The sequence below is a fragment of the Ursus americanus genome, chromosome 7 (assembly GCF_024610735.1).
Source record: "Ursus americanus isolate L20-20 chromosome 7, mUrsAme1.1.p, whole genome shotgun sequence".
NCBI lineage: Eukaryota > Metazoa > Chordata > Mammalia > Carnivora > Ursidae > Ursus > Ursus americanus.
The window spans coordinates 85,959,704-85,987,675 of NC_142133.1; the positions used below are offsets into that span (position 1 = coordinate 85,959,704).

General features: G+C 43.2%; 1 long non-coding RNA gene across 3 annotated transcripts; it reads left to right on the top strand.

The window, feature by feature from the left end:
* Positions 1-199: 199 nt before the first annotated feature.
* LOC148109744 (uncharacterized) lies at positions 200-27,879 on the top strand. 3 transcript variants are annotated; one of them, XR_015725377.1, is made up of 5 exons: positions 200-817; positions 1,207-1,318; positions 1,479-1,564; positions 17,869-25,091; positions 26,236-27,879. It is a non-coding gene; the product is annotated as an uncharacterized LOC148109744 (long non-coding RNA). The 3 variants fall into 3 exon arrangements; XR_015725378.1 differs by lacking the exons at positions 200-817; positions 1,207-1,318 and having other exon boundaries at positions 1,329-1,564; positions 17,869-18,033; positions 21,348-25,091; XR_015725376.1 differs by lacking the exons at positions 200-817; positions 1,207-1,318 and having other exon boundaries at positions 1,329-1,564.
* Positions 27,880-27,972: the final 93 nt, after the last annotated feature.

A 27,972-nucleotide genomic window follows, 5' to 3' on the forward strand; every position in this document is an offset into this window, starting at 1 on the left:
CCTCAGGCTCATGGTATGTTATTAGTTATGGGAAAATGTCCATATGGGCCACAGAAGGGCCAAGACTGTGTAAAATTGGAAGGTTAAAAATAATTTCTAAAATAACCCTCTCTTTCTTTGCTTCCCCCAAAGCTAGAAAATTTTAGGAGTCAGATGTTTTCTGAAGGGAAATAATGTCCCAGGGAGGACTGTTTATAATTCTGAGTAACAGAGCTATGCCTCTCTGGCCTATTTATAGTCGCCCTGAGCTTTGGGTGAGGAAGGTGCCCTGAAAGGAGCTTCTGGAGGCGGCCATGAGGATGTGAGCCTCCAGGCCTTGGTAGGCACGATTAAGGATTTACGTTCTTTGCAGAGGCAGAAAAGACCGTGTGGTTAATGGGCTCAGTGCCCCGCTTCTCCAAACTACGGAGTGGAACGCAATCTGGGCTGAGGCGCAGGTAGGTCTGCCTGTGACACCGTCCAGCAAGTGACGTCCACAGCTGGCCTTCCAGGAGTGAGGAGCAGCGAGCCCCAAGCTTTCCTGAGACACAGGGAGTGAAGGCCAAGTGGTGGAGGCCGTGTGAGAGCTAGCGGGCCCTCTGAAGACCCGGGGATCCCGACATTGAGGAAATGCGCCGTCTCTAGGAGGCTTTCTCCAGGACGACACCGGGTGTCCACGGCAAAGACGAGAGCTGTCCTCTCCTGCGTGGTTGCTGAGAACGCACTGTGCAGCCACTTGAGTAAATTGTCCCGCAGTTTCTCAAACATCAGCCCAGCGACCAACGATCCACTTTGAGGTATCTACCTGGGGAAAATGAAGACTGTCATCTGATATCAGGTAGTGTATACAAATGTAAAAAAAGCAAACAGGCACGCAAATACTTCTTTCAGCTTTACTCATAATCCCCCCAAATTGCAACCGGCCCGGAGGTTCCCCGATGAGCACAGGGTCCTGCAGGCGTTCAATGCTAATGCTACCGGCAGGGCACCCTCCCCGGTCTGATAGGGGCAATTTGGTTACAATGGAGAAAAGGCTCAGGGTGTTCCAACAGCTGGAGGTGGGAAAAGCGCAGATGCAGGATTCGGACAGCCCGGCGGACAAGGAGCGAGGAAGCCTCAGGCGAGACTCTTGACAGTGTTGACCGGCAGGTTCTCACAGGTTATGAAGAAGTACCTAGAACAGGCGGGTGTCTAACTGATAATACACGTTTCTGCTTTTCTTCTTAGGTCTCTTGCTGAGAAAACAGTGCCATGTTTCCTCTGTTCATTCCTTAAAGCAGAGACCCTGCTTCCAGGAGCGCTGCGCAGAGCTGACTGCTCCCCTGCACTGACTGGACAGGTTTGCTTCCGTCAGACCCAGCGGGAGTGGCTGGGTGGGTGTGGCGTGGGGTTTTGAGGGGAGGTGGAGAGAAACAGGTGCAAATAGAGGAGAGAAAAGCTGGCTGTCATCTGGCAGAATAGGCAGTGACAGAAAATCTACAAATGCGGTTGTGGGGCAGGTATCAGAGGACCCTCAGTCCCACTGCTGGCCCTGCACCTGAGATCACAGCTTCCCCTGGGCTGCGCGATTATGCCTCACGACTGGGTAAGCACGTGTACTCTTTAGAAACTTTAGATTTCATTTCCCATTGCTTTTACAATCACGTGACATTAAATTTACCATCTTAATCATTTCTAAGCGCACAGCTGAGGCGTGTTAACTAACCCTACGTTGTCCACAACACTTCTCTAGAGCTTCTTTGTCTTGCAAAACTGAAACTCAGTGCCCGTTAAACACTGTGCGTCCCTTCCCTCCCCAGCCCTGGGCAATCACCTTTCTATTTTGGGTTTCTGGAATGTTTGAATACTTTACATACCTCGTGTGAGTGGAATCACCAACATTTGTTGTTTTGTGAAGGGCTTATTCCACTAATGTAAGATCCTTGAGGCTTATCTGTGTTGTAGTGTGTGTCCTAAGTCCCGCCCCACCCCCACCACCCCTCCCCCGCTTTTTAAAGCTGAACAATATCCTATTGTATGTTCAGATTACATTTTCTTTATCCACTGATCTGTCAATGGACCTTGAGGCTGTTTCCACCTCTTGGCTATTGGAATAAAGCTGCAATGAAAACGTGGGAGTGCAGATGTGTCTTGGGGATCCTGCCGTGTATTTTTGGGGTATATACCCAGAAGTGGGATGCTGGATCATATGGTAGATCTATCCGTAATCATCTGAGGACCCTCCTTCCTGCTCTCCACGGTGGCTGCAGTAATTTACAATCCCACCAGCAGCGCAAATGGTTCTAATTTCTCCACATCCTTGCCAACACTTGATATTTTCTATTCTTCTGATCATTATCCTAATGAGTGTGAGCTGATCTTTCAATGTGGTTTTTATTTGCATATCTCTAATGATTCATGATGTTGAGCACACTTTCCTGTGCTTTTCGGCCATTTGCATATTTCTTTGGAGAAATGTCTGCTCAAGTCCTCTGCTCATTTTTAACCAGATTGTTTAGTTGTTGTTGCGGCTGAAGCAAATGTGCTTTTAAATCACACAATTAACACTCAATTAGGTTAATGAAGAAAGCTTAAGAGATGTGTAAGCCTAGAGTCTGTCATCTGATATTAGGGAGTATACACAAGTTCAAAAAAAAGAGAGAGAGAGAAAACCGTATCATTTTGAGGTTTCATTGAATTCAGGGTTTCTCAACCTCAGCACTGCTGACATTTTGACCTGAATAATTCTTTGTGGTGCGGGCTGTTCTGTGTGGGGCGGGGTCCCGGGCATGCCCTCCGCCTGCTGGATGCCCATTGTGACACACATGTCTGCAGACACTGGTACTGTTTGGGAGCAAGGGCGAGCACCCTGGGTAAGAGTCATGTGGTCCTCGTGATGATGATGGTGTCCCTGGAATCGCTGGTCTGGGTATTGCCCAGCACGGTGATGACCGTGGCTCCCTTTCTCACCCAAGCAATGTTGTGCCCTGGGGCGGAGGTCTCCTATGCCTCGTGCAAGAAAGAAGAAAGACAGCCAACAATTCTCATTTTGAAGATTGTCTGTTGGTTAAACTACGGGATACAAATGACTCTGAGGGAAAATTCTGACGTTGTGGAGGAATTTAAACTTTGTTTTTACCTAAAACATCTTATCAGCAAGTGGTTTGAAGCCAACAGGGAAATACAATTTGTTTGTAAAACAACTAACTTAGTATTATTTCAATTACATTTGACATGTGTACCATATCCTAAGAATATAAAAATAAAACATCTCTCTAGACCATTTATAAATATTCTTAGAAAAATAAACTTTGTATGTAATTGCTCTTGAATTTTGGCACAAATGCATATTCTTTAAAAATGACAACAAAAACTCTTTTTTAATTTTTCCCTGGTGTCCACTTTAGCTAATTACGTCTATAGTTTACCAAAAAAATTTTAACACAAAGGACATGTCTTCTTAATTGTCTTAATTATTCAAGAAAATGTCAGATAAGCCATTCCTGTTTGTCCTCCAAGAGAATGGGGTGTTGTTTGTTAATTGTACACGTCTATGCAGACGCAGGGCTATGAGACTTGCACAGGCGGGTTTGGGAATATGTGGTAGTAGTAAGAAAAAAATAGTGTTCCTTCCAAGTCTTTATATGAAATAAAAAGTGATTGAAATCACACTCTGCATTACTATTTTATATATTGCTTCTTAGATTTTAGTATTTCCCCATGTTTCTCCCACTTTTAAATAATTTCTTGTGGTTATACATATAGATCATTTCCAAGCTTCTGTTATTCCATTTAACACCGTCATGCACAACTTTGTGTTAAGGGTTTTCTTGTAGCACCCACTTGGGCAGAGAAACGGCTACAACACTAAGTCAAAGGTTATATTTTACAACTTCTGATATATATTAGCAAACTGTTTAACGAAGTTGTACAAATGTGTTTAACCTCAGTAGACATATGTATTCCTAGTAAGATGTGTCTTCAAAAAAATCACAGAGGCACGCAGCTGATAGACTTATATAGGAATGGGTATAAAGGTGAATACATTTTTGTTCATAAAAATGTCTCCAAGAAACAAAGAAGTAGTTGAAATAGCTAATATCCATGTGTTTCCCAGAGATTTTTAAGATTTTCTAAGCTAAGACTAATAATTTCTTTATAAAATAACACTGTCTGATGCTTTTGTCTTGTATAATTTTTCTTTATTTATGCAAGTCAGTTTTTTTTTTTTAAGATTCTATTTATTTATTTGATAGAATGAGAGAGAGAGAGAGAGAAGGAGCAGGGGGAGGGGCAGAGGAGCGAGCCGCAGAGGGAGAAGTGGCTCCCTGCCAAGCGGAGAGCCTGACCCAGGGCTTGATTCTAGGACCCTGGGATCATGACCTGAGTTGAAGGCAGAGGCTTAAGGAACTGAGCCACCCAGCGCCCCAAGTCAGGTTTTTTTCTTAATAGCTATTATTACTATGGACCAGATAACGGTGCAGGGTTTTGAAAATCTTGTTACCCTTTAATACACTGGCCACGGGATTCCGTAAGCTGTCACATACTCATATCTAATCAAAGCACAAAAGCTTACTTGTTTTGTTAATGTGATTTCTTTAAACATTTTTAAATTAAATTGTTATTATTAAGGTATGGTTGACATATAACATATTAGTTTCAGGTGGACAATTAACAATTTGATATTTGTAAACATCATGAAACGATCTTTGAAGTATGTCTAGCTATCATTCATCACCTCACATGGTTACAAAAATTTTGTTTTCTGGTGACTTTTTTTTGTTTATTCACACAATTTTAATATTCACTTTTATAATTTTTAACCATTCCTTTCTTAAACTGCTCTTTTTTATTGAACTTATTGGTGATGTTTTATTGTGATGTAAGTTGAAATAATTCCAAGAATAGTAGAAGGAGCTCTCAGCTCCGATTTGCCCTTTCACACCAGTTGTGTTCCTTTTCCCCATGTGCTTATTGTTTCATACATCTTTAGAGGTTTTCATGTATGTACACTTTTTTTTTTTTTAGATTTTATTTATTTATTTGACAGAGAGACAGCCAGCGAGAGAGGGGACACAAGCAGGGGGAGTGGGAGAGGAAGAAGCAGGCTCCCAGCCGAGGAGCCTGATGTGGGGCTCGATCCCATAACGCCGGGATCACGCCCTGAGCCGAAGGCAGACACTTAATGACTGCGCCACGCAGGCGCCCCATATGTGCACATTATTGCTCCTGAGCCACTTGGAGTAAGTTGGAGACACTGCGTCACTGCATCTCCAGGTACTTTGACAGCTATTTCCCAACAGTGGAAACTCGGTGGAGGAATCTATTTGTTACCTAATGCTGCACAATAAGTTACCCCAAAGCTTTGTGGATTAAAACAAGCATCCCTGTGCTTTCGGGGTCCAGGGGTGGCAGAGCTGGGTGCTGTCACCCTGGGTTTGCACGCGTCTGCCATCGTATTGTCAGCCAGGGATGTGACTGCCTCGGAAGGCTTGGCGGTGGGTTTGCTTTCACGCTCACTCGAGGTTGTTGGCAGGATTCGCTTCCACTGGGGCTGTCGGACCGGGGGCCTCAATGCCTTCTGGCTATTTGCCAGTGGCCCCTCTCAGTTTCCTGACACATAGGCCTCTCCAGAGGGCAGCTCGCAACATGACGGCTGGCGTCCGTCAGAGCAAGCGAGCAGAGAAGGGGAGAGCACAAGCAAGATGGAGCCCCGGCTTTCTGCAGCCTCAGCTTGGAAGGATCTTGCCCTCACTTTTGCCATGTTCTGTTTATTAAAGTAGGTCAGTAAGTTCAGCCCACCCTAATGAGCGGAGTTTACACAAAGGCGTGAATACCAGGAGACGGGATCACTTGGGGGCCATCTCGGAGGCTGCCTACCCCAGAAAGGATTCAGTCAGTTCTGACTGACCATCTCCAGCAAGAACTATTCGGGGGCTGAGGGCCACCGCACATCCCAGGTCAGCTTGATCATGTGTGCTTTATGTTACAAAAAGCAACAAAATGAAAACTAACAGTACTTTCAAATATTTACAATAGAGACATATTTCTACTGATGAATAATTTACCCGGAATCTTCGTCTTCTTTAGACTAGTCTGCATTCAGGCTCCTGGAGGAACTGGGGTACCGGTCCCACTCATTGCTGTTTCTCTTCCCCGGTAAAGAACAGTGACTATTTGGCAACAGTAATAGAACTTGCACATTTTCTTTGAAAGAAATACCATTGTGTTTGTTTCCTGTTAACAAGCAACGGGAGTTTTATAGAACTAAACAGTGTTGGGTACCTAGTGCCTCTTTACCTCCCCTTCAATTAGATTAATGGGTCGTTTCCTTAGCTTGATGTGTAAAGACAAGCACGTTGTGTGGGCAGTGAGAGTGTGCACGGAACTACAGAGACCTGGGCGGGTCGTGTCTCCCACAGAACACGCTGCCCACAGGGGGCCGCTCGGGACTCACACTCCAAACGCCTTGGTGCTTCTGAGACAGGTGGTATGTTTCTGCATTGAGTTGTGCCTACTAATTCCCTCCGTTTATTCTCCTACTCTACAAGCATTTAGGGAATTCATGAATGAGGCCTGGTGGGCTGTCCCTGTATTTAAGTTGCTCTTAGGGTAATGAAGCAAATTAGGGATGTTTACACCTAACGGCCTTGTCGGGTCGCAGGTGTGCACAGATGACCACAGGAAGACGGGGTCCAGAATCGTGAATTCAGCGGCGGGAATGGCACGCTGGGCCCCTCTGCATCTGACTCCTGCTTGCTTCCCAGTCACAGCTCTCCTCACGCACTCTTGGCACACTGCTGTAGGGAATTACATGTGGCTCTCTGAAGTTCTAGTACCTTCTGCCTTTGCCCTTCTCACCCAGCACCTGGTACTGAGTTAATCAATGTATTGATTTTCTCTTTCTGGGTCAAACATCGTTCTAGGCACCTCAACAAGCAACACATTTAATTCACACATTGGCCCTAACAGGTAAATACTGTTATTTTCTGTTAACGGGAAGAAAATTGAAGCTTGGAAAAGTATGCCCACCTTCCAGAACCTCGTACAGGTAGAAAGGGGCTCTGGATTCTTTCTGCTCAAGTCCCACTGCTTCCTGAAGGACCCGCTCCGTTTCACGCGCTCCGTAAGCCAAGGGCACTGAGAGAGCTCAGATCCTCTGCAAGTTTCCTCTTTGAATCAAGGGCATCTTTTTGTAACTTTTATTGCAAGAGAAATATTTGAGGTCTTCGTCAGATCAAAACGCTGATGTTAAAGGTGTGTCTGTTTTTCTAGAATACACCACATTTAGGAATTTATGACTCAGTAATGAAAACTTCATCTGGCATAGCCCGAGGCATTTGAGCTCCCAGACCAAGACAGATTTGTTTTCCAATAGCTGACAAACCTGGCTTGATTATGGTTTATAGGAATGCAACACCCCAAAAAGAGACCCTAGCATTTTGGAGAATTTTGTTTACATTACCTTAAGCCCCAAATGACCTTAAATTCCAAATAAAAGTTCCATGGGCAATTCGTATAAGAGGCTTGTTTAAAAAAAATAAATTATATGACAGGTTTATTATATATATTACAAACTAGACTGGTGAGCGTTTTACTCAACGTTTTAAAGTCTTTAATTAGGACCTTGCAGTACATAAAGCTTACGTAACAAAACGTAGCAAAAATCTTTAAAATGCAAACACATTTCTAAAAGAAAGAAGGGTGCCACGTGGATTTGTGGGCTCTCGGGGTGGCTGCTCTGTCTGGGACGTTGTCCTTCCTTGTATCGCCGTTGGCTTACCCGACAGCATCGGCCCAAAGGAACGTCCACAGCCCTGCGTCCCGTGGCATTTGGCAAGTAGGTCTGTTTAATGTAAGGTGTCAATAAAGCCAAGGTCATGATATCTAAAAATAACCAAGCCTGACCCCAGGCTGCACATTTTAGTTAGTGTGCTCTATGACCTTGCCTGCATCCATCTTCCCAGGATCTAGACTCCAGCAAACGGCACCTCCTTTTTCCAAAAGAAGAAACAAGCAGCCTGAGGACTTGCTGACGTTCACGAAGTTTACAAGAGCATCAGCGAGGGGCCCGTCCTGTTCCTTGTTCTACAGTAGTGTCCAGCGCATGAGAGCATTGCCCAGGTCACAAGGCCTGTCTGCTGATACTGAATGGTTGTTTCTTGGGAGTCACAGAATTTCAACTTGTTTTCTTTTTTTTTTTTTTAAGATTTTATTTATTTATTTGACAGAGATAGAGACAGCCAGCGAGAGAGGGAACACAAGCAGGGGATTGGGAGAGGAAGAAGTAGGCTCCCAGCAGAGGAGCCCGATGTGGGACTCGATCCCATAACGCCGGGATCACGCCCTGAGCCGAAGGCAGACGCTTAACCGCTGTGCCACCCAGGCGCCCCTCAACTTGTTTTGTTTTTACACGTTCCCGAACACATCATTTGAAGAATCAAAGAAGTTTATATTCACTTGGAATGAAAAATCTGAAGCGAGTAGGCGAAGTTGGGTGTCAGAGCACAGCTTTGGTGACCATCCGGCGGTGTGCCTTCCCAGTGCCGCGAGGAAAGGAAGGGACCCTGCCCCGCACCCCGGACTGTGGGCTGTGATTCCCTTTCCCCAGAGGGACATGCAACCCCGCGGACATGCTGGCCGCGCCAGGTGCCTGGTGCGAGGGAAGAGCTCAGAGCCCCAGCCACCCGCTGGGCGGGGAGACACTGCTCCTTGTCCAGTGCAGTCGGAGGTCTACAGGTGGGCAGGGAACGCGGAATTCGTGCAGACCTCAGCCGAGCAGCGTCATCACCGCGGTGGTGCCTCCTGCCTTGGATCTCTTTCAAAGACGTCGTCGGCCTGCTGCTGCTCCGAGTTGCGGGAAAGTGCACCCCGTGCAGTCTCAGTTTGCAGAAGGTTCTTTCATCTGCGCGTGAATATTTGTAAACAGTTGGTACTGGGGCGCACTGGAAGTGACTCCAGGACCATCTCCATCCATCCACTGCCTACATTTTCTTTTTCTGTCTGTCCTAGAAGCTGCATGCGAAAGAGAAAACGAAATCAGGTCTCATGGGTCACACAGGTGTCCTTCGGTTCCAAAGGGAGCTGAATGAGTTTCAGGGAACACAGGCCTTAGTGTGTGAATGGGATTCATTTCTGGACAAGGAGAACAGGAGGACAGGAAGAAGACAATCGTCCTGCCAAGGGCAAACCCCCAGCTGCCCAAGTGCCTTGTTTGACCTTTTTTTGCACGGCAAACTGTGGGTGTGCGCACGTGTGCGGGTATGTGTGTGCGTGCTTGTATTGACACTGTGCGCACACGCACGGGCACGCACATGTGTGTTCGAGTGTGTGCACGCTGTGCTTACACAGGTGTCCCGATGTGTGTGCATGTGCACGTGTGTGTGCATGTATGTGTGCCACATTTGCTAATTTAGTCTCCAGAAATCTGATTAGGGTCTTTTCTTTCCTGTATTTTTATGTGGGTATATACATTTTAATTTCTTAACATGGACATTTTGCAGTTATGTGGGTCATTCTTTCCAAGTGAGGGTTTAATTGCTTCACATCTGGAATATCTCAAGTTTATCCTTCTTGGAATCAGTGTCTTGAGTGTTTTTCCCCTGGGTCAGTTCAAGAGTCTGCTGCCAGCACAAGGCTCTCTAATTACATGGATTCGTGTAAGTTCCGGCTCCGTGAACATAAGCTCCTGTGTTTCAGGCTTTCTTCTTTCACCCCTGTTTGCATATTGTCCCCTACTATGCCCTTCCCTCTGGCTCTGTCTCCTGGTGCCCCAAGTTCCCATCTTGCCTGATTACTTTCGGTGATGGAAGTCAAGGGCATGGAGTCGGTCTTCCGGAGCTCTGGTCCCCCCTCCACTAACTACTTGCCGAAATAAAGCTGTGTTCCAGCAGGTAGTTTCATTTATTTGGTCCTGGATTTCTCACTAGTTAAATTTCTATGTTTGTTAATAATAATTGTAATTACGCAGTTGTTTAAAGGTCAAATAAGACAGTGTATATCAGCCTGTTTTGTAAACTTTAAAGCTCAGATCTGGCTATTCTTATACGATTTTAAAATCTTCCCCTCCTTGCTTCTTCTTTGGTTGCTGGCCTAGATATTGAGTTAATTCTAGCCTTTCTATTTTTTTAAGTTGTTATGTTGGACACGAGAAATTGGTAATATTGACTATTTTTACCTATATGAGTGGCAATTTCATATGGTTTATCCTACTAATTAAAAACACACCGAAGTGATATATTTACATGCCTAGATGAGCAATTACACACGGGTGCTGTTGGCGTCTCGTTTTGCTGGGGGCTTAGTTTCTTGAGAAAAATCCTATCTGCTGGTTTATGTTCATGTCCTTTTCACCTGGAGGCAGCTTTCCTCAAATGTCTGGCGATCCTTTATTTTCTGTTCACATTTAACAGTGCCCCTTAAAACGCTGAACAGAATCTGTGCTGTCATTAGCAAGGCTTGCTCAGGGGCTTTCTTTGGGGTAATTTCATAGGGAGTCGATCCTTAGGCTAGTGATTTCCTGAACATCAGAAAGTGAGGTCTTTGGTCTAGTCTGTGTCCTTTCTCTGGAAAAAAGTCCTTTCTCTTCTCGCTGAAAGGCAGGCAGGAGCTTGCTGGCTGGTGTCCTACACTCTAGTACCAGAGAGGGCTGAGGTGGGTAATGGGGTGCACCGCTTGAAGTGCAGATTTTATTGATCCCTGTATTTTCGGGTAGGTGTCTGCGTTCTCCTCTAGGCCAGGGCCCTGCGATGTCAGCCTCTGATGCTGCAAGCCTGTGGCTTCCTTTTCCCAGTTGTGCTGTACTGTCACAGAAATGGTTTCTGGGGAGGGAAGGGCGGCATGTGTGAGCATTTGGTCTAACATTATTTCATTTTTTAGAAAGATTTATTTAATTAATTTATTTATTTGAGAGAGCGGGAGAGAGAGCACAAGAGCACGAGTGGGGGGAGGGGCAGAGAGAGGATCTCAAGTAGAGACGCCGGGGGCGGGGGGCGGGGGGGGGGTCCAGCTCACGACCCCGAGATCATGACCTGAGCTGAAACCAAGAGCCGGATGCTTAACCAGCTGAGCCAACCAGGCGCCCCTTGGTGTATCATCATTAACTCAGAAGTCTTTTTCTTTTCACTAATAGCAAAGCATGGGGAAAAAAGTAAAAATATTCAGTGACTCAAGTTTTTGGGACAATATGTACATCTTAAGTCACTAACTTCCTGAGTTTCTTGAAAATGATTATAAGGGAATAATTAATTATTTAGCCTGTGCTTTGTTTTAAATCTATTACGCAGCTTTGCGTGGTATTATCCACACTCAGAAAGTGCAGACCAAGTTTTGATACAGTGTTTTCTCCGAAGAAATCACGTAACTAGGTTTCAGTGCCCTCCTTGCGGCGCCATTAAATCTTTGAGACAAAATGGATGCTTTTTCTCTATATAAAAGAAGATAGTGTATTTTGAAAAAATGTGATTGGGGAATTCTTGTATCTTTCTTGGTTTTCTTGAAGTTTTGGGATGAAAGAAAATGACCAGATTATTTACCCTATTGTTGCTGTTTAACGTCTAGCCGGGCAGGAAAGTACTGGAGCCTTGTTAGTAGAAGACAAGACAGGGTAGCTCTCACTACCTCCCTTGCACAGAGATGAAACCGAACTTCAGAAATTTCTTTAAGAGGCTATGAGAGTAGAACCTGATGTTCTATTTTAGTTTAATGTCCTTCCTCTCACACCCTTGGTACCCACCCTTGTGCACGCATTTCTTGGCTGAGGCTGACTGATGATGAATGCAAGCTCTCAACAGGCTACACATGCTTTTCTCTCTCTTTTCCTCTGTTGCTGTGTGCTGTGCCGGTGGTTCTGAGAGGGCTCCGTGTGACCGCGTTCCCAGGGGCTTGGAGGGTGCGGCACGCCCGCCTGGGCCTGGGTCCTTCCCCGGCAGTGGCAGAGGGCCCTCTGGTGGCCGGGATCCCAGAGCCAAAGGGACGTGCTCAAGGTTGCCAGGAGGACCCCTCTGCTTCTGTTAGACTCTCCTGCCTCCATTCAAACAGGTTCCCGGAGAAAGGCAAATTATCCAATCAGATTAGGGGGATCTGAGAGGTTAGATGCCTCTGACATCATCTGAGCCAGTGGTTTTCAAAATGTATTGGGGGAACTTCAAGGAGCTTCATAACTTACACGTTTTACATTTAAACTCTGCCTAAAACAGTTTAACCCCTTTATTTCCTCCATTCTAGGACACAGTTTTTCATATTTCTGAAGTCACAACACATCTTACAACTGCCATTCTGCACTTCCTGTGAGGTGGTCTCTCTTTGCTCTGAAAAATGGAAGTTCATTGATCATGAGGTTTCAGTTACTAGAATCTTAGAATCAAAAACATCCAGCTTACGATCATTAACCATTCCACAATGTTTAAATGCATGAGGATTATAGTTCTTTTTTTAATATAAATTAAGTTATATATAGCAGAAGCTTCCACATATCAAGATGTGGAACATTCCAGCTCACAGGGTTTCCTCTTCACATTCTCCAGCAGAACACGGGACACTTGTGTGACCCACACATAGTTGGAATCAGATCGTATGTGACCTTCTCAGATTGTCTTGTATCACTTAGTAATATGCATTTCTGGTTGCTCCATGTCTTTTTGTGAATTCAAAGCTTATTTTCCAGCTGAGAGACACCCTGTTACTTGGGTGTACCACACTTGGTTTATCCATTCACCTATTGACGGACATCTCCCTCACCTCTAGTTTTCAGAAATTATGAATAAAGCTCCTCTAAACATTAATCTACAGGTTTCGTGTGGACATAACCTTTTAACTCACTTGGTTAAGTGTGAGCACAATTACTAGATCATATGATAAATCTCTTCGAGCTTCGTGAGAAACGGCCAAGCTCTTCCCCAGTCGCTGCACCACTTTGCGAGCCCACCAGCCACAAGAGAGCGATTCTGCTGGTCCACGGCCTCGCCAGCATCTGTGTTGTCCACATTCTGGATTTCAGCCATTCTAAGAGTGTGCGGTGCTATCTCACCGCGGCTTTCATGTGCATGTCCCTGGTGACGGCTGATGTGAGTACCGTTTCACGGGCTTCTCTGTCGTCTGCCTACCTCTGCATATCTTGCAGGGATCTGTGCAGGGTCTACCCATTTTTAACTGAGTTACCTGTTTTCTTATTGTTGTTCTAAGAGTTCTTTGCATATTTTAGATACAGATCCTTTCTTAGATATGTTTTGCAAATATTTTCTCCCATTCCATGGCTTGTCTTTTCGTTCTCTTAATAGAAGTTTTAAATTTTATTTTTATATTTAGGGAAATCATAAAATGTTAAACTTTGGAAAAGACTCAGGTATTAGAACTCTGAACTATAAAACTTGAATTTTCATTCTAAAATGTGTGGGGTTTTATTCAGAATTGTATATTTTCTATTTATTTACCAAGAACTATAAGAAATTTCTTTTGGGCATCTTCATAGTGGGAGACGTGACATCCCCGTCAGTGTATTGGTACTATCACAAGTGTCGCATGGATTTTTCTTTACCTCTAAACAAAGTTCAGTGAAACCTAAGTGCAACTTAACCCAGTACTTGTTTAAGGTTACCATGGTAAGCTTCTCATATGCTGCACACATCTCAGGGTTTCCTAAAGCAATTTCGAGGGAGGAAAGACACCTCTGTTAAGTCTAACTATTGGGAAATTTTCCTTGCGTGGCGTTGAAGCTGGGCTCCCTCTGGCAGGCCTCTGTTCATCCGCAAAACGTCCATGTGACTTTTCTGCATAGCTGCGCATTCAGTGTTGGGGGACTACATGCTCCTGCAAGAAAAATGTCATTGTTTATGCTCCTGAAAAGTCAAATATTCAACTGCATTATCAAACACCCATTCCAGTGTGGAAATGTGTTGAAATCAGATTTAAACCCTGGACCTTAGAGTTTAATTTGTTGATATGTAGTTATTTTCAAATTTTAACTACAATGTTCAAAATCACTAATCATATTTTTGGGGAATATTACATTAAAAATGATTAATCATTGCTTTGAAATTGATGACAAAATAGAAAGGAACATTTCACCATCTTTTCCGAATACTCCAGTGGAGGGAGGGCTCCACGGCAGCAGGTATGTGAAGACACAGTCTCTTCCAAATTTTCTCTGCACTTAAAAAAAAAAAAAAGTTTACTGTCCTTGCAAAAGTCAAATTTTGATTTACTTCTTTCACACGTCAAAGGCTATAACTAATATATCCCTGAACAGCATTGCGAAGAGCAACGAGCCCACCTCCATGAAGTCCTACTTGTTAAAGATTTTGGGAAGCCAAAGTGTTAAGGAAGAATATCAGATTTATTGGCCAGAGGGGTTTCCTTTCACTAAATCCCGCAAGGTAGTGATTATGTACCAGTATTGCTTTAGTTTAAAACAAGTTGGTTTTTTTCTCTTTTACAGTGTTGTGATTTTTTGAACATGGATTTCATGGCCATTAGTGCTGGGTAATAAGAAAAGTTCTGTGGGACAGGAAAGAAAATGACAAATTCACAGATTCAACAATCTTGGCAAACCACAATTGAGATACATAAAAAGAGAGCCACAGGGGCGCCTGGGTGGCTCAGTCCCTAAGCGTATGCCTTTGGCTCAGGAGGTGATCCTGGAGTCCTGGGATTGAGCCATGCATCAGGCTCCCTGCTCAGTGGGAAACCTGCTTCTCCCACTCCCACTCCCCCTGCTTGTATTCCCTCTCTCGCTAGCTCTCTCTCTCTGTCAAATAAATAAAATCTTAAAAAAAAAAAAAGAGCCATGAGGAGGGACATCATAGTACACTGCTGAAAATCAAAGATAAAGGGAAAATCTTCAAAACTGCAAGAGAAAAATAACACATTACATACACATAACAGTGATTCAAAAGAACAATGAACTGCTCATGAGAAACTATGTAGGCTAGAAGACCATGAACAGCATCTTTAAATTCTCAATGAAAAAAGTCAACCTATAATTCTATATTCAATGAAAATACCCTTCAAGAATGAAGAATTGAGAATAAGATATGTTTCGAAAAAGAACATTAAGATATAAGACCTAAAAGTAAAAAATCTTGGGAAGAAAACGGAGCAAAAGTCTCATGACATTGGATATGGCAATGATTTCTTAGACACCAAAGGCACAGGCAACAAAAGAAAAATAGCCAAATTGGACTTGATGAAAATTAAAAGAAATTGTGCATCAGTAGACACTATCAACACAGTAAAAAGTCAACCCACAGAATGGAAGAATATATTTGCAAATCACACATCTGGAAAAAGATTAATATCTTGAATATATTTTTAAAAACTCCTAAAACTCATCAACGATAAGAAAACTTGATTAAAAAATGGGCTGATGACTTGGATAGATATTTCTGTAAAGAAGACATGCAAACGATCAACAGGCACATGAAAAGATGGCCACCATCACTAGTCAAAACCACACTGAGCTCCTGCCTCACACATATTGGGATTGCTACTATAAAACCAACAACAATAGAAAACAAAACAGGAAACAAGTGTTCATGAGGATGTGGAGAGATTGGAACCCTCACACACTTTGGTGGGAACGTAAAATCATGCACCTGCTGTGAAAAAGTTTCAGTGGTCCCCCGCCCCCTGCAAAAAAAAGGAGAACGCCATTTGATCCAGCAATTCCATTTCTGGGTATATACCCAAAACATTTGAAAGCAGGGTCTCAAAGTGATATTTGCATCCCCATGTTCACAGCAGCATTACTCACAATAGCTAAAACATGGAAGCAGCCCAAGTGTCCATCGACAGATGAATGGATAAAGAAGACGTGCTGTATACATACAGTGGAGGATTATTCAGTCTTAAAAAGGAAGAAAACATTTTTTTAATGATTTTTTATTATATTATGTTAGTCACCATACAGTACATCCCCGGTTTCCGATGTAAGGCTTGATGATTCATTAGTTGCATACAACACCCAGTGCACCATGCAATATGTGCCCTCCTTACTACCCATCACCGGCCTATCCCATTCCCCCACCCCCCTCCCCTATGAAGCCCTCAGTTTGTTTCTCATAGTCTATAGTCTCTCATGCTTCATTCCCCCTTCTGATTACCCCCCTTTCTTTATCCCTTTCTTCCCCTACTGATCTTCCTAGTTCTTATGTTCCATAGATGAGAGAAATCATATGATAATTGTCTTTCTCTGCTTGACTTATTTCACTTAGCATTATCTCCTCCAGTGCCGTCCATGTTGCAGCAAATGTTGAGAATTCGTTCTTTCTGACACCTGAGTAATATTCCATTGTATATATGGACCACAACTTCTTAATCCAGTCATCTGTTGAAGGGCATCTCGGCTTCTTCCACGATTTAGCTATTGTGGACATTGCTGCTATGAACATTGGGGTGCATATGGCCCTTCTCTTCACTACTTCTGAATCTTTGGGGTAAACACCCAGTAGTGCAATGGCTGGATCATACGGTAGCTCAATTTTTAACTTTTTAAGGGACCTCCACACTGTTTTCCAGAGTGGCTGTACCAACTTGCATTCCCACCAGCAATGTAGGAGGGATCCCCTTTCTCCATATCCTCTCCAACAATTGTTGTTTTTTGCCTTGTCTATTTTTGCCATCCTAACTGGCGTAAGGTGGTATCTCAGTGTGGTTTTGATTTGAATTTCCCTGATGGCTAATGATTTTGAACATTTTTTCATGTGTCTGTTAGCCATTTGTATGTCTTCATTGGAAAAGTGTCAGTTCATATCTTCTGCCCATTTTTTGATTTGTTTGTTTCTTGTGTATTGAGTTTGAGAAGTTCTTTGTAGATCTTGGATACCAGTCCTTTATCTGTAGTGTCATTTGCAAATATATTCTCCCATTCCGTGGGCTGCCTCTTAGTTTTTCTGACTGTTTCCTTGGCTGTGCAGAAGCTTTTAATCTTGATGAAGTCCCCTAAGTTCATTTTATCTTTTGTTTCTCTTGCCTTTGGGGATGTGTCATGAAAAGTTTGCTTTGGCCGAAGTCGTAGAGGTTGCTGCCTATGTTCTCCTCTAGAATTTTGATGGATTCCTGTCTCACATCGAGGTCTTTCATCCATTTGGAGTTTATTTTTGTGTATGGTGTGAGAGAGTGGTCAAGTTTCATTCAAAAAGGAAGAAAACTTGATGCCTGCTACAACTTGGATGAACCTTGAGGATATTATACTCAGTGAAATAAACCAGTCACAAAAAGACAAATATCTATGATTTTACATACGTGGGGTACCTAGAATTATTAAATTCATAGAGGTAGAAAGTAGAATGGTGGTTGCCAGGGGCCAGGGGAGGGAGGGATAGCAAGCTATTGCCAAATGTGGGCAGAGTTTCAGTTTTGCAAGATGAGAAGAGTTTTGGAGACAAATGGTGGGGAGGGTTACGCAACAACGAGGATGTGCTTCATGCCACTGACATGTACACTTAATGGTCAAGATGGTAAATTTCATGTTTTGTGGATCTTACCACAGTTTTAAAAATTGGAAAAAGATAGGAAGTAAATCTCAACAAGTGCTATGTTTGCATGTGATACAAAATGAACAAACATATGTACCTGGCTGTTGATAGAGCTAGGATACTGAGACCCTCTAGATCTTTTAACTTAGAGAAAACTGTCTTTAAAATTTATTTTGGCCTGAAGAACACTAAACAGTTGGGATAGTGGTCACGAATCCTACTTTTTACTACATGGAAATAAATCAAAATGTGCAGAAAAATGAGTGAATAAGAGATAAGTGTTTATATTGGTTATTAGTGTTTTTAATTCCTCATGAACTGTAAACCCTAGATTCACGTAGACCTAGCTTTATTTTGGAAACTAGACACTGAAATAGAGCACCTGTGCTGAAGATAGCCACGATTTTATTCATCTCATTTGGAGACTTGACACTTTCAGAATGAAAGCAGCAAATACGACAAATATGACTGCATGAAGACAAAAGCCTAAAAATTTTTGAATATCGAAATAATGTCGGAAACGATGTTTTGCATTTTGGAGATATGATGCCATGGAAAGAGAGCGACGCTGGAAATCACTTAACGGTGGTGCTGCCACTTCACGGTGAGACCCTGGGGGACCCCTCCAGCCTCCAGGGTCTTTATCCGTAAAATGGGGTAGCGACATATGAGAGGGGTAGGAGCTAACATACCTTGTATAATATTATTCTCATTGATACTCATTTAAAATCCCTATGGAGATTAAACTCAGAAATAAGATTGGAGGCAGTATTCTATTTGTTGGAGTGTCTGCTTTTCTAACCTGTGGCTGGGCTTGTAGAAATTCTCATTTTTCTATTTAAGTCTAAAATATTATGTTATTACTTTAAAATTTGAAGTTCCGTAGCCAAGGAGCAATTATTTCTTCTTATATTGTTTATGGTTAGTAGTCGCACGCAGAGCAAATCAGGAGCAGCATGTGGTGTGTGTTCCACAGCTAAGACAACGCGTGCTGTGTGCTAACCTGTTCTTTATTCCGAGCAAATATGATCTCGTTTGGTCCTTATCATAACCTGTTTATTTGTTACTCCTCTTTTACAGCCAAGGATGGGTTTATACTATTCAAACTAACTTAGTTTTGAGCAATAGAGCTGGAATTTAAACCCAGTTTAGCTGGTTTTCAGTAAACTAAGACCTGACCTTGAACTTCTCCACATTCTCCATGTCAGTTCTCATCTTTAGAACCCAGGGCTTTGAGGCACAGACTTGATTAAGGTGTGATAACAGCAAAACATTCACCGTGTGCAGGCACATGCTTTATGTGTCCTGAATTGAGGAAGCTAGAAACACTGAAATTAAATGACATGCCAAGTCTCCGTCATTAGCAAGATCTAGAGCTGGGATTCGGACGCCAGAGACATGGCGCTAAGTGCCTGCTGTGTGGCCGGCGCACGCGGCCGTCTGCTCACTTGCATTCAGACTGTCCAGGGACACGGTTAATACTGATGTTTGTGTGGGGTTTAGTCCGAAATCTACTTGAATGAGAATTTTCACTTGGTTAAGATAGAGTCACAGTCTTTCTTTCTTTCTTTCTTTCTTTCTTTCTTTCTTTCTTTCTTCTTCTTTCTTTCTTTTTAACACTTAACATGGTGGGACAAAGATCATCTCAAATTAATCGATAACTTTATGTGTGTATGTGGTAACGTGCACAGTGTGGGGAGGGGCAAGGACTGATTGCCATTTAAACTTCTGTCCCTAGAATCTAGTGTACTTCCCGTTAGCATCAGTTTATTAAAACCAGCTAAAGAGAGTTAAAAGCACATAGTTCACCATTGTATATTCACAAGGAAAAAGGTTTCCGGGACAGAAAAGTCAGCTAAAAAATTAATCTAGAAGGAAAAGGTGGGCGGCACTTTTCTTCTTCAACCATGACCAGCATTATACTTGGAGTCCTATGTTTGACTGCGTGGGGTCTTTCTGTCTCTTGTCCTTACTCTGGGGCTCATGACCTTGACTCCATCACAGCAATAGCCTTGCTTCTATGTGTCATTCTGGTTGTTGTCCTCAATTAAAATGTCATTCCTGTATAAGAACCAATAGAAAAAAATTAGCTAAATACTCTATTTCTAGACCTACTATAGGTTATGGTTTGTGTTTTTATGGCTATTTAACTATCATGGCCTATTTCTTCCTCAGTTTACCCAACTGAAATAATCCCCGTCCACGGAAGAAAACACTGAATATTTTAGCAGGTGTTATAATTTCTACCACTTTTCCTGATAAAAATTGAACTTCCATTGTTTGCTTTCCACATTGGTTTTTATGTGATATATGGATAACGCTTCTCTAATTCACAACACCTGATGGTTAATTTTATGTGTCAACTTAACGAGGCCTGGAAGTGTCCAGATTAAACATCATTCCTGGGCATGTCTGTGAGGGTATTTCGGGATGAGATTAGCATGTGAATTTGTGAACTAAGTAAAGCAGAAAGCTCTCTCCAGTGGGCATCACCCAATCTGCTGAAGGGCTGGGTAAAAGGAAAGCAGGAGGATGGAGGAATTTGCCCCTCTGCTTCCTGACCACCCAGATGTGGCAGGGCAGGAATTCCTCTTCAGTGGGGATCCCCAAGGCAGAGCTGGCAGCACCATCTGAAAAGGAATTACTGTCAGCATCTGGCAGGATTTCTTCCAGGCTAGGCTTTGTATTCTATTTTGTCTTCTGCTTTCTTGTTTCGCACTGTGCTATAAACACTTTCTAAAACCAGAAATATTAGCATCATTTATTGGCTAAATCAAATCTCATTTAGTAAGAACAAACTTATTTAAGTTACTTCTTTATTTGGGTGTCCTTCAATAACTCTATCTTCTTCACTTTCTTTTTGCTATGTATGTATCTTCATAGAAAAATGTGTAAGCAAATCTGATCATTTAATTTGGATAGATATTGCGAAATGGAATGAGTAAGCCAAAGAATATAAACTTTTTAAAAGTCCAAATTTATATTTGCTGCTTTGTTTTTCAGACGTATTGCACCCGTGCATGGTTCGCCATTAAACTGTTGACAATATTGTTTTTGTGGTATTTTAGTTCCCATCAACATTAGAAAGCTTCTCTTCTTCCGAATTTGGCCCATGCATGACAGTCCGCCAACACATTAACCATCAGTGTATGTTTTCACACGGAGACCAGTGGCGAATTCAACAGCTGGCACAACAGCTGTGATTTCTGGCCTTCATAGTGATTTTATGTTTAGGAGCACATAAGCCCCTAAAACCACATGGAGACTGACTACTGCACTATGTTCTTCCCTTTCCCATGTGTTTCACCTAAGACCCACCACTGAGCACTGTCAAGTCAGCACTGGGACCAGGAACGACAGAGGATCCAGACCCAGGCCAGGATCTCCCTTGAGGGCTGTGAGGTGGTCAAGATCTGGCAATATACAAGCTGGGTTCAAAAGGAAGCATCAGGGTCGACCACAGGCCTGTTCATAGCTGGTCTGGCGCTGCAGGACGAGCCGCGTCTTATGACCTTGTCAACTAGCAGCAGCCCCCTGTAGCACGTGTAAGCTAAACATCTCATGGTTGAAGCTAGAGCCTTTGTGGTCAGAGGGACACCTGCCTGCAGCCCATGAGCACCCAACAGAGTCTCCTAACACAGGGACGTAGCTGGACTTATGCACACACCTGCAGCCTCACAGGGCACACCACCAGTGACTCTCCTGTCCTTATGGCAGGAGAGGCCTTTACCAAGTTACGCACTCCCAGCACAGGTGGAAAACAATGGCCACTCTAAAGAGTTTGAAAGGTTTCTTTTGCTCATTTTTGCCACAATAAAGGTTCTTCTGATTTATCACGTAAGATTTCAGAGAAAGGCTTAGCTTTTAAGGAAAACCAACCCCTCAAATTGACAGGCTTTTGTTTGTTTTTGTTGGAAGGGTGCTTCGTTTGTAAAATAGGCTGACTTCAGGACTGAGCTATTCTCCATCTGCCAACCTGGAACAGATGTCTCTCGTACCTGACTTCGTGTTGATAATATTGCCAAGTATCCAAAGAGGCTAAATTGTAAAGCTAAGGTATCTTATCTACAAGCATGTAGTGTTAGCAGCTATCAATAAATCATCCTCATACTGAGTTAGAATGGACCCTCAAGGTGGAGAAAATTCTGTTGTTTCTCTTGTAAGTGCCTAAAAATTACAACAGGCAAATCTGAGGACCCATTGCCATAAACATCGAAAGGCTCTCTAGGTAAGTACAAAGAAGAACTTTGATTCCTCAGTGAAAGGTATAGAAGAGACAGGGGGACGCAAGTCCATCACAGAATAATAGCCGTCGGAGGAGCCACGGACTCTCCCTAAATCTCCTTGGGCATTCCTTTTCCCAGGGTCCTGGCTTCTTACAATAGCGACATACTGGCTTTCCACTGGGGGGGGGGGGTGTCTCTTACCTGTTGGTGACCCCAGATAAGGGTTTATCCCCTTTGTGAATAATTCCAGCTGGGTAATCTTAAAATTTTTTTGTCTTCTGTATCATTCTCTGTAATCCACCAGAATTGGGTTGCTGCCCCCAATTTATGAGAGCGGTTCCTGCCACCACCTACATTCCCCCTTACTTGTGCCTGAATCCCAGGAATAAGGCTCCCACAGAAGTGGCAGTCTATGGCCATTTTGTTTATCATTCTTTGCTCACACTGTATTTCTTTTTAAATCAAATCCCATCTGCTTTTTATCTTCCAGAAATTTCTCTAAATGTTCACTGATCACACTCTTTCTCATTTGTTATTATGTCACAAGTTTATTCTCATTTTATTGTATCTCTTCTGTAATTTCAAGGACTGGGTAGCGGGAGGAGTCAAGAACAGGCCAACCAAGTCTGCCCTTTTAAGGTCAGATCCAAACCACTTTGGATTTCAACCAAAGTGAGGAACTACCAGGTTATTCCTTCTCTTGGCTCAGAATCTGTACTTAGGGTTAGCTTTCAACGGAGTTTAAATTTGCTTCCCACAAGAAAGTCTCCATCACTTTTTTCTCAGGAAATGTCATAATTTTACTAAATTTCATTTAAAAAATAACCCTGTTCCCCTTACCCCATTCTCTCTGAAAAGTTTCATGAAAGACCATTATGAACACATGTCAACGAACTTGGAGCACTTAGTTTCACTTTCTGCCTGTGTCCCGTTCTTCACAACTCCATAGTAGAAAAGAAGTAAAGCCTCAGAATTTATGTCCTTCTTGTCATTCTCTAGCACATTTTAAGAACCTGATTAATAAAATTTTAGCACATTTAACTCTTTTTTTAAAGATTTTATTTATTTATTTCAGACAGAGCGAGAACGTGGCGGGGGAGGGGCGGAGGGAGAAGCAGACTCCCCACTGAGCAGAGAGCTGGCACGGGCTCCATTCCAGGACCCCGAGATCGTGACCTGAGCTGAAGTCAGATGCTTAGACAACTGAGCCACCCAGGCGCCCCAAAACTAATTAGATTCTGATGAGAACCTAATTAATGGGATAGGTCTCCACAGGTGCGTGCAATGAAGCTCTAAGGGGTGCACAGAGGTTTGGGTGTCACACCTCCTTCTGGCCCCAAGAAATGGGTAGCAGCCGTTAATGGGTGTGGCCAGAGTCCTCTCTGGGTCTCCCCCTTCTCTTGTCCCCATTCCAGCTTCAATGCCCAAATCACAGAGTGCTTTGACCTTTGGTAACATAGCTACTCGAGCTACTTACTCGAGCAGGTTTTCTCACTGGCCGGCCCGAGGCACCCTCCGGGGAGTGTGCTGTGCCAGAGGGGGGCAGGGTTTCTCAGTCCATGCGTTTAGGCGGTGAGACTTTTTGCAGAATGTCTTACTCCCATTAAGTGCAGGCTCCGTGGCTGGTGTTGAAGGGCCACACCACCCACACCTGTGTCTCAGCCTGAGCAGCTCCCACGCACTGTCCTTGAGGGTGGCTTCTCCGCAGTAGGTTTACTGCCCTTGCGAGGAAGCACCCCTTCCTATTCGCTAATCTGATTGAGACAGGCCCTGATGCCCATCGCCTGACACTTGCCCAAACAGCCGTAGCTCAGAAGGAGGGCTAGGATTTTTCCATTCTTGTATTTCAAGTCTAAAATCTTGAGGTTTTACAAGGTTATGAATATTGCAAGTTTGATTTCCCTCATGTCCTTTAAAGACTAAACACAATGCTTTCTGTGCTTCTCTCACGAGGCAGAAGTGTCGTGGTTGTCGTGGTCCACTGAAAACCCCCACTGGCCCTTCTGCACACCCTGCTGTTGAGGCATACTCTGCCTGCTCGCCTCCTCGCTCAAGCTCCCGTTCCCCACGTTCCTCAACAAGACAGACGGAGTGAGATATTTTTACACCCAAATCCAGAAAGTTACTTTGAGGAGCCAGTTCAGAATTACTGTAGCTTATTTCAGAAAATACACACTTCTAAAGTTAATACTCCTAGATATTTAGAACCATAAGCAATGCTGACATGGTGGCAGAGGCCCGTGGAGAGCAAGGGCTTGCCCAGGGACGAGGCGTTTGTGGTAGTGAGACCAGAGCACATGCTTCCCATTCAGAATTCGCTCTGCAATGCTGCACCTGCAACCTGGCAGCTTTGGTCCCAGCCTGGCTTTGTAGTTCTGCGACCCAGTCCAAGGAAAATGTAGGGTGCTCTTGATGACAGGTTTTCTAATGAACTGCACCATCCGACTAAGCCAGTCCTGATGTTGTCATCACATAGCTTGAAATGCACCTGTGGAGTGCGAGTCAAGTATTAGGTGTCGGGAACAGGCAACGGTCATGTATCGACAATGGGTCCCTGAGGGCACCTTCCACTTCATGAGTAGCTTGAAGCCATTTAGTTCCAGATGTATTTCTTCACATGAATGGCCCTGCAAGTGAACTTCATTTCTGCTCCCAGAATGCTGTGCTTTGAGATGATTCCAGGTAAGTGAAAACACAGATTCTCCATAATAAGAAAATATGCTTTAGGAGATTAGCAAAAAAAGAGAAATGGTAAGATGCCATGGAAACCCCAAGTCATTATGCAAACACTACCGTTGTCACGATGTGTGCTGCTGCCATCACTGAAATCTCTCCAGTCACCTGGGGTTGAGTGTGGCAAGTTCCTGGCTGAGGTTCCTCTTCTAACCTAAGAGTAAGAAGAGACTCAGAAAACGGAAGGAGTAGATTTGTATCAGAACATGACATCTTGACTGGTTACTTCTCACTGCCTTTGAAAAGTAATCTGGGTGACATATAGACCAATGGTTCTCAAACTGGCTACAATTCAGGATTATCCTGGAGACTTAAACAATAATAATGCCCAGATCCCTTCCTCAGATACTCTGATATAGTTATTTACGTGTTTAGGTGAATCTCTGAACAATCGCCAGCAAAGTTTTGCACTGCCCATGCTGAAATCTAAGCATTGTGTTGCCAACTATCTGAAGAGTTCAATATCCTTTATTAATCATCTATTAATCATTCTGCTAAAAAAATAATGGGATTGCCTAGATCAGGCAAAAAGCCTTCCATATCTCAACCCTAAATTACAATTATGCCTCCCTATGATTTCTGATTTTCATTTGCCGATCAGAGCCAAGAGCTGCTGTGGCTAAAAGAAGATAGAACCGTGTTCCATATGTGTGTATGTTCTAGTTCTTCAAATGAAGATCTGAAGAATCACAACAGAATGTTAGTAAGTATCACAATAAGAACTACAATTAATGAAACATAAGGGGCATCTTCCTTTGGATTTCTCCAGGCGTCCTCTGTTCCTCCTGCTGAAATATCTCTTATGTGTTTCCTTTAAAACAGCCGTCAATCTTTTTTCCTTTTCTCATTGCCATCACCTGCATCTGGGTCCCTGATGAGCTGTGTCCTAGCAGGTCATCTGCTTCTCAGACATCCCCACTTCAGTTTATTTTTTCTATCTTGTCATGTCCACACGATTAAGTATCATCCTCATCATTACTCAAGGCTAATGCTCCAGTGGTTGCACCTCCACCCAGACTGCTGGCCTTGTTCCCAGGTCTTCTCCGATCTGCCCCAACTTTCACTTTGAGCTTCTCACCACCAGTCTCCTGCTTGTAAACCTCACATCAATCACTGAGCATGTTCACGGGCTTTTTGTTCTTGGCTCTATGCCTTCATTTGTGTCGCATCTCAACCTGGAATGCCTTTCATCTTCTTCTCCAGGAAAAAGGTCCTTCCTTAAAAGTCTAACTAAAATCCTACCATCTTTCTAACCATTCATTCATTTGTTCATTTACCTGTGTATTCACTTATTCAATCATTCAAGAAATGTTCATTGAGGGGCGCCTGGGTAGCGCAGTCGTTAGGCGTCTGCCTTTGGCTCAGGGCGTGATCCCGGTGTTCTGGGATCGAGCCCCACAATGGGCTCCTCTGCTGGGAGCCTGCTTCTTCCTCTCCCACGCCCCCTGCTTGTGCTCCGTCTCTCGCTGGCTGTCTCTCTGTCAAATAAATAAATAAAATCTTAAAAAAAAAAGCATAATACAGAAAAATATTTAAAAAAAAAAGAAATGTTCATTGAGTGTTTAGCACAAGCCTGGAATTAGCTCATCTACTTTGATTGCATGTGTTTTTTTTCATTTTCTGGATCTTAGTTATATATTATATATTGATATATATATGAATTAAGAGAAAAGAAAGTATAGATAAAAAACGTACATTGAGTCTAAGTTCCTATTTCTTAAATGTATCTAAAAGAAAGATTTAATTTTTATGTTGTAAATGAAAAAAAATAAGTGAAAATATTTCACGTTAAGTAAACATTAAGAAAATACAAGGATTATTGTTTTTGTTATTTTTATGACTCTTAGATCTCCTGGAAGTTAGAAGAAAATGATCTTTTCATACTGTTACCAGTTGATATCCAAGTCTATGGATGTGCCGTGATTGTCTGTGTTAGATGTCACAAAATTAAATGTCCTCAGGACCAAGGCAGGTAAAGTACTGTTTAAGTTGGCTAGGTGTACAGGCCGGTAAATGAGTAAGTTGACCAGATGCACAGAAGAAAAGGACCTCTGGCAAAGGAGAAGGTACACATCCTGCTTAAAGAGATTCGATTTTTAGAAGTTGCATATATATATGTTGTGTTGGCCATAATAGCAACATCTATGAGTCCTAATCAGCCTTCAGGCTGCTAATTTGTGATCTAACCAGTATTAGTCAAATTTGCCTCACTTTTCAACACAAATTCTGAATCAAGGCAAATGTGTTTGCTTACGACCCTGGGGGTACGTCAGGCTGACCCCGCCTCCCCCTTCTCCTCCTCACTCCTGAAGAGACGCCTGGTCTGCTGTCTGGTCTAGATCCTACATGAAGTCAAGGGATAGCTCATTCCTCCCCTGTGGGGTCCTCATGGACCACCGTAGCTCCCAGCATGTCAACCTCCTCAGAATTAATTGTTTTCTGATTCTTAGTTATAATTACCACCCACTGTTTATTTCACATTTCAAGCATGTTTATCTATCAGCTCCCAAACTGTTCAAGGTGTTACATAGGAGAACACCTTGTCACATATTGTTTGTGTCCCTGACTCTAATAGGTAATCCTAAATCCTAGAACACAGCATGGGGAAGTGCAAAGGTTCAGAGTCATGCAATCCAGAAAAGCATCCCAACAGCATCTCCTGACAACTGTTACCTGGTATGGAGAAGAACTTGCCAATCATTGAAACCCCCGTGTCCTCAGTAGCAAGATGGGAATAATAGTACCCAAGTTGTGGTGTTGCTGTGAGCAAACAAAGGGTACAAATACCTCACACACCATCGAACATGTAGTAGAGTTTCAACGAGTGGGGGCTATTGTTAGAGCTGAGCAAGTGGACAGAAGCTAGATTTAACAATTTCACTGAACCAAGATTGTGAGGATCTTTTGCAGGCACACCTGAAATTTAAATATCAACATAGTCACAATTAAAAATATTATGTTGCAAAATATTGTATTAAATGTGGGAGGCTTCCCTCTCACCCAAACACAAAGTAAGTGAAGCTGTCAAGGGTTTCGTGTGCAGGAAGAATTTGGAGCACTGAATTCATAAATGCACCATTTTATGTGCTTTCCTTCTGTACTTCAATCCATCTACTATGGACAAAGATGGAATAGCAGTGTTTTAGGAAATCCACTAGAGGTAGTCACTGAGTAAGCTTGCTACGCCGTGAATACAAAATGATATTTGTCTTTAAGAAAGACAACCCCTGCTCTTGGGCTTAGTTTTAGCAAAACAGAGGACATAAAGAGCTTGATAAATTAGAACCCTAATGACTAATGTGGATAATACTCAAATTCTGATTTTATGTGGCTCATATCTAGAGAAGGAGTTTTGTAGAATCAGAGAACCATAAAAAGAACAAAACTGTTTTCATTCAGTGACACCTACAAGACCCGCATTCGTGGGGACAGCACAGAAGGCGGTTTTGTAGTTCAGAATTGCCAGGGGGGGTAATCAGAAGGGGGAATGAAGCATGAGAGACTATGGACTCTGAGAAACAAACTGAGGGCCTCAGAGGGGAGGGGGGTGGGGGAATGGGATAGGCTGGTGATGGGTAGTAAGG